The sequence below is a fragment of the Sorghum bicolor genome, chromosome 5 (genome assembly GCF_000003195.3).
Source record: "Sorghum bicolor cultivar BTx623 chromosome 5, Sorghum_bicolor_NCBIv3, whole genome shotgun sequence".
NCBI lineage: Eukaryota > Viridiplantae > Streptophyta > Magnoliopsida > Poales > Poaceae > Sorghum > Sorghum bicolor.
The window spans coordinates 39,555,969-39,563,167 of record NC_012874.2 but is presented as its reverse complement, the minus strand read 5'-3'; positions in this window follow the sequence as shown (position 1 = coordinate 39,563,167).

The window sequence follows — 7,199 nt, the reverse complement described above, 5'->3', positions numbered from 1 at the left end:
AGAAACATGGCTTATAAAGTGTCAAACAGCATATTTCAGATTATTTACAGGTTATCAATACCATAAACAAGTTTATTACCAAAGTAGAGCACCAGCATAAGCACCAATTATTTTATATGATTTAATTAAGGAAACAAGCCAAATTTCAATCATAAATTACATATCAGAGCTGCATTACTTCAAAAATCATGAAATATTTATCATAGCCTTCTAATAACACACAGAGACTACCATAAAAATTTCATAGCAAGATAAGCAGCATAACAAGAGATATGAATTTATCCATGAATAACAAGATTAAATCCTAATAAATATTTTTCCCAGAAAACATGGTTCATTTTATATTTTTATTAAAAACTAGCCATCTCAAGGAATACTGAAAAATTGGTTTCACCATTTTTGGATCTCTAGAACTCGAGATATGATTTTTGCAAAAACAGCTCAAACCCTAAAACAAACAAAGGAGAAAGAGAGGCTGACAGAGGGACCCCACGAGTCAACCGACCCCACATGTCAGCGACCCGAGAGCAGAGGCGCGACTTGACCGCCGGAGATCTCGTCGACGGCGAGGTCTCGGCGACGACCAAGGTCGCCATCGTGCTCCCCTCTCCAATCCGCATCGAGCGGTGCCCGAAACCCTAACCCTACTGGACCCTAGGTACCTCGCCCTCGCGAATGGCGGCACGGCGGTGGTGCGTGGCCGACCGCCGGCGTCTCTGGCTGGAGACAGAGCGGAAGAGAATGCGGACGAGCATCAGCAAGACCAAGCGGAGCTTTTGGGACAAGAATGAGGAAGAATGGTGGACTACAGAGCCCTGGCCACGACGCCGGTGACCATGGCGGAGCTCCGGCGAGGTAGGCTCGCGACGGAGAAGGCAATGCGGGCTCACCGAGGCTCGGCAGCTGCAGCCAACTTGACGACGGAGAAGTGGAGAGGCCGGTGGAGCGATGGACAGAGCTGCTTGGCCGGAGACACGGAGACACGCGTGCGCGAGCTCGCCGAAACAACGGCGGCGACGCGGAGATGACGACGCACGCGAGAAGGAGAGAGCCGAGAGTGGAATGACGCTGTCCACGCGACCGGGAGCGCCGTGGCGAGCTGTAGGACGCGTTGGGGACTGACGAGCGGGACCAACGGTGATGTATGGATGCCACGGGTCCAGACACACGGCGTCACCGGTGAGCTCCCCTGTCTGACGGCGACCTCATTCAGTTTCCAAAACCCGACTGAAACCCGATTTTGCCCAGCGATAAACTCCTAAACCACTCGATGATTTTGCTGGCTAATTGCTCTATGTTGGAGAGCTACATGAGTACTCCAACATTGCTTACATGATTAAGGTCTGATTCGGTCTAGAATTCAAACTAGAAGATGAACAACACACCCTCGAGCACAGACTTAGAAAATTTTCTAAGTGTTGAAAACAACCCCAATTTTGCCTTGTGGGTCACTTTTGAGCTAGTTGTGATCATTTTCATGAGATGGCCATAAAACAACTTTTGTTCCTTATAAAAGTTGCGAAAACTTTGCTGTAGAAAGTTTTGACATGCAAACATTTTATGAAAAACTTTTTAAAAGCCTAAGCAAAAGAGGTTTCTAGGGCCTATTTGTATGAGTATGACTTAAGTGATTATTTGGAGAAGTGATCAACATGAACATTGTTCCCAAGGTTAAGTTAAGCATAGATAAACTAATTACCAAGGCATAAAGCACAAACACAAGCATGGTTCACTCAAGCATAGGCAAAGGAAGACTACTTAAACAATTTAAATCACATATTTGCATGGAATGACATGGCTCAAGGTAGATGATGATCATGATATGCTTTGAGTAGATGATGATGCTCATGCTATGCACATGATTAATGCAACCATAACACTGGGGGTTACACGGCCCTTGTGGACCACACAGGTATGACTAAAGAATTCAATGACATTTTAATACCATTGGCTTGGGAGATTTTTGGTGAGTACCTTAAACATGGTATAGAAGTGCTCACAAAAGAATTTTTATGCACACTAAAATTGACTCATAACATTTCGCATGTGTGGGCAAGAGTGTAGCTGTACTTGGGGTCTTCTCACCACTGCTCTAGGTTGTGACTTTTATTGTACAATTGACTTAGACACTACCATGGCTAGGTTTAACAAGAGTAGATTCTGATGATTGCTCCACTCTCTTAAACTCTAAAATTCACAATACAATCTTGTGCTTAATTTATTTCTAGATTACTACCAATCTTTTTCCTAGTTCTTCTGACTCTCTAAAAGATGATGAACTAAAATTGCTCTATGCCATGGTACACGAGATTGAAATTTCCCCTGTTAAATTGATGATAAGATTTTAGCTACCTACCCATGACCCAACTTGGTCTCGTTGGTGTGTTGCCACCAGCAGGACCCCTGCACATGATGTTTCCCATGTCTTTGGATTTCAGAATGCTCAAGAATCCAAGTGTGGGGGGTCAAGTGGCCCCCCAACTAAGTCTCTAAATTTCCTGAACACACCATGACGTAGTATATGGTGAGCCAAGTTCAAACCTAAGTAGGGGGTCGGTCGACCCCCTCTTTGACGGCCAACGGGAACAGAAGCTTGCATAGGTACATCATCAACAATGGGAATTCAAATGGCAGGAATGGGCAAGCCCAAGTGGGGTCGGCCGACCCCACCTTGGAGCCCAGGACCCACCATTTAGCATCCACTCAACGTCTACCTACCTTCTAACTGGTTTGCCACTCCTACTGCCCCTCTATTCTTTCATTTTATTACTTCCGTCTCTTGTTTGCTTTATTAGATAAAATAAAACAAAAATAAAAAACAATAAGACTTGGATCTATGATTTATGACATTAAAAGTGTGACATGATTCATGACATTAAAAGGGTAGAAGTGTCACAAAGTCCAATTCTTGCATATGCTTACACTTACGGGACACATATCTTGATAGGAATATCATATTGACTTGGTTGTTGACAATTGTGATATAGTTCTTAGTTTATGTTTCATACCCTTTCTATTCAAAGTGCTTAGAGATTTATTTTTGAAAATATCATAAAACCATAGTGTCACTTACTCCTCAATAGTAAGAGAATTCCTACCACAGCCATATATGTTCATACCTTATTCAAAACCCTTCTATTTATGCTACTTGTACTTGTGTTGAGTTTAGTCAAACCTTGTGACCCTAGTTGAGAATTATGTCATAGTCCCAAGATCAAGATCACACACACAACACATATATATGCTGCTTCTACAAAGGAAGTACGCAAAAATAGGCCATCCATTTCACTATATAGATGCTCCATGTTTTATGGTTTAGAATATCTCTCTAAGTATTGTTTATAAGATGAGACACAAAGGCTATGCTTAGTAAAAAAAGTGGGCACATGAAGGTCCATTGCTTGTGAAAAAAGCGAAAAAAACTAGCTGGGTCTCAAATAAAATAGTGAGAGAGATCTTATCAAATAGAGGAACATTATATTCTAATCATTTTTCACACACTTACATATCTTGATCTAGGATTATGACATTCTTCTCCTTATATCATTGTTTTGACTTTACATATCTTGATCCAGGATTATGACATTCTTCTCCTCATATTCATAGGTTATCTTTCTCTAACCTTTGCTCGAGGATGAGCAAAGACTTAAGTGTGGGGGTTCTTGTTGACGGTAGATAAGCCCTATTTTTACCCCATCCAGACCGTCAATAATACATTCTTTCTGGAAGAAAATCACCAAACACATAGTGACTTAGGTACAAATAACTTGGTTCCACACGTACATGTCATCATTGTTAGCAAATCTTAATGCACACCGGCTAGAGTAAGATGTGACAAGTATCTAGAAATGGTGGCACCTAACCAACACTCCTAAAATGCAAGCCTGAGCTGTTACTAGGACAGGGTGTCAGGCTACCCTGAGCAACGGCTCTAGAAATGCTAAGCAACACTAAACTCTAGCGGTGACGCAAGATGTACCAATGGTAACTCTGCAAGCACACATGTACTGCTATAGCACTTCAACCGTGGTGAGTATCCGCGGTGTCATAATTTATAGTTTGCTCACAGGAAGCGAACTAAGACTCTCTTAATAAATATATGGATGGATATCCGTGGTTTGTGTCTACTCAATATAAGCTCACTAGTGCTAATAAGTGGGGTAAGTATAGCAAGATAGAATAATAGACAAGTCAGATAAAGGTAAGTAAAGATAACTGGTACTGAGCTAGCTAGGTGGGAGGACTACGAGTGAGTAAGGACTCCTATGCATCTAACTCTACTTCTATGTTGTAATCCTAATTAATGTAAATGACTCAACTAGACTAGTCTCCAAACAGTCTTGTGTGGTGGGAAGTTGACTGCAATAGGAGAATGAAACTCCTATCCAAGCGGACCTTTGTCTTATGGGCGCCTATAGACCGTACTCGACGTGAATAGAACCTACTGGGAAGTAGAGGCCTGTCACGCTTCGCCACCGCCCGCTAACACGTTTGATATGGTGGCATCAACTAATAAGCGCTAACCTAAGCACCTCGCTTACACTAGTCTTATAACTTGAACTATCACATAAATAGCAAAAGCCCCTAATGGTAGTGGAGCACACACAAGGTGTTGAAGACACTAATCTAACTAAGGCAATGTCGACGAAAGCTAGTCGGCAGTCTACCTTGGGGTATACCCACGGTAGTAGTTTTTCGGTAGACGGTGCGGAAGCTACGAACTCGATGGTGACGCAAGACACAGACAAGGTTTTTATCCAGGTTCGGCCGCCGTGTGGGCGTAATACCTACGTCATGCGTCTGATTGTATTGGATTGTGTTGAGAGAATAATGTGTCCTAGGGGGGTCCTGTGCCTCTCCTTATATAGTACGGAGGGCAGGGTTACAGATCTGGAAACTAATCCTAGTCGGTTACAATTGCTATAGATAGCATGATATCAATTCCTATTCTAACCGACTAGAATCCGGCTTGATCTCCACGTCCTGTTTCCTTGCGCAAAACTCTGAGCAGTTGGATCAAGCCTTGAACTGTCCTCATGATGGGCCAAACCTCCTGGCCCAAGTCTAGCCGTAAGGGTATAGGGGTTTATACCCCCACCGCTGGTCCCCGAGCACCATGTATTGTGATGTAACACGCCGTCCTGAGCTTCTTCGACCAGTGAGGCTTGACGTCTTCAATAAGCAAGAAAGTTGCCCAAATAGTTGCAACGGTGTTTTGACCAACTCAAAAGACAGTTGATCAACACTGACATCGAAGAAGTAGGTTGTTCGAAGAATACATGGTGCTCTTGAGAAAAAATATTTCTTTTCTCGATGCAGTGTGCCCATTGTACCTTTAAGAAAAGTACAGTGTTTCAAAAAGCAAGCACGTTCACCGCAAGGTGAAGTGTGCCCACTTAGTCCCCGATCCTGGTAGTAGGTGACGTAGGCACGTGGTACCAGGGTCAAAAAAGTCTTCATAAAAATTCTAAAACTGAGATGCGTCGGCAGATGCATCGTACCGATGTAGTCCCCAAGCTTGCTGGAAGACGAAGTATGAGCCTTGTAGCAAGGTCTAAAAAATTGAATTTACCAGTCCCCTAGCATATAACGCTATGTGATCAGTGCCATCCCCAAACTCTCAAGCTAGTAACTTGGTCGACCAGTCCCCGAGCGTATAGTGCTCAGACTGGTCGATGCAGTCCCCAGGTCTCCAAATTGGTAGACTAGTCGATCAGTCCCCGAGCCTTTAGTGCTCGGTGATCGGTGCAGTCCCCAAGTCTCCAAACTGGTAGACTAGTCGACCAGTCCCCGAGCGTATAGTGCTCGGTGGTCGGTGCAGTCCCCAAGTTTCCAAACTGGTAGACTGGTCGACCAGTCCCCGAGCGTATAGTGCTCGATGGTCGGTGCAGTCCCCAAGAATGTCATACACAGTCCTCCACCAATTCTATTCGTTCTTTTGGAAAAAAGCATCTTGCCACATTAATGCGTGATGTGACGAGGCACCCAGACGTATTGTCAGACAATTGCATGAAAAGGTGCGCCGGGCAACTGTGCAGCCGCTCTTTGCGTGGTTCAAGAAAAGAAAACCACCAATTATATAAAAAGCCACCGTATTAACTGTCGGTAGTTATTGAAAACCGAAACGCCGTATCCGCCGCAGGGCCCGCCCACTTCCCAATAATGCGGGAAGTGGAAAAGGTGGAGCCGTTGCCTATAAAGACTCTACACCACACCCGTAATATTTTACCCTGCCTTGGCCTTCAAACCTTCTGTCCTTGCCATTCTTGCCTTCTGCAAACTCCATCTCTAGTCATCCAACTCACAATCGCTTCCACAGCGTCCATGGCAAAGAGTGACTCGAAGAAGAGGGCTGAACTGATGGCAAAGTAGTGGAAGAAGTCTCGGAGCAACACGAGGTCACTCAACGACCTCGTCGGAATGGGGCTGCTTCACAATCAGGAGCTCGGCGGCTGGAGGGCGCCGGAAGGAGAAAGCTACCCTGACCCCCGTGCCGGTGAGATTGTAGTTTTTGAAGATTTTTTCAAGAGGGGCTTTAGGATTCCTGTCCACCCTTTCCTCATGGGTCTTCTTCTTTACTATGAGATCGTGATCTGCAATCTGCACCCGAACTCAATTCTTCTTATCTCCACCTTTATTCATCTCTACTTCGACCTCTTTCGTTACCTTTTTTGTTTGAGGATGAAAGGAGCAGTTGGAGGCTCCAATATTGCAGGTGGAGTATACCTCAATCTTCATGATGGGATGAAGAACCGGTATCTCAACTGCCCATGGAACACTTCCCTCACCGAATGGTACAAGAAGTGGTTCTATGTCAGGGAAGAGCCGGGCAGCTCCACGTTCTGTGACGTGGGCTACATCCCCGAGAAGAGGGTCAGCTGGACGGACCGCCCGGACTTCACTGGTCAGGTGGCCGACCTGATGAAACTGATCGACTGGACCCGCTTAGATGGGCCAGGAGTGGTCGGTAACTTTATTTGTCGTCGGGTGATGCCCTGCCAGAGGAGGGTACATTCGGCATACGAGTACGCGGGGAGCCAGGACCCGACCAGGATGAGCCAGGACCCGACCAGGATGGTCTGGAGAAGGCGGAGGTGCAGCAGCTGATGAACGAGTTGTTCAACTTTACAGACGACAGCTTCGTTCGAAGCAGTGATCGTATGCACGCCTTCAAACTGGGGCGACCAGCTCCTAAGGTA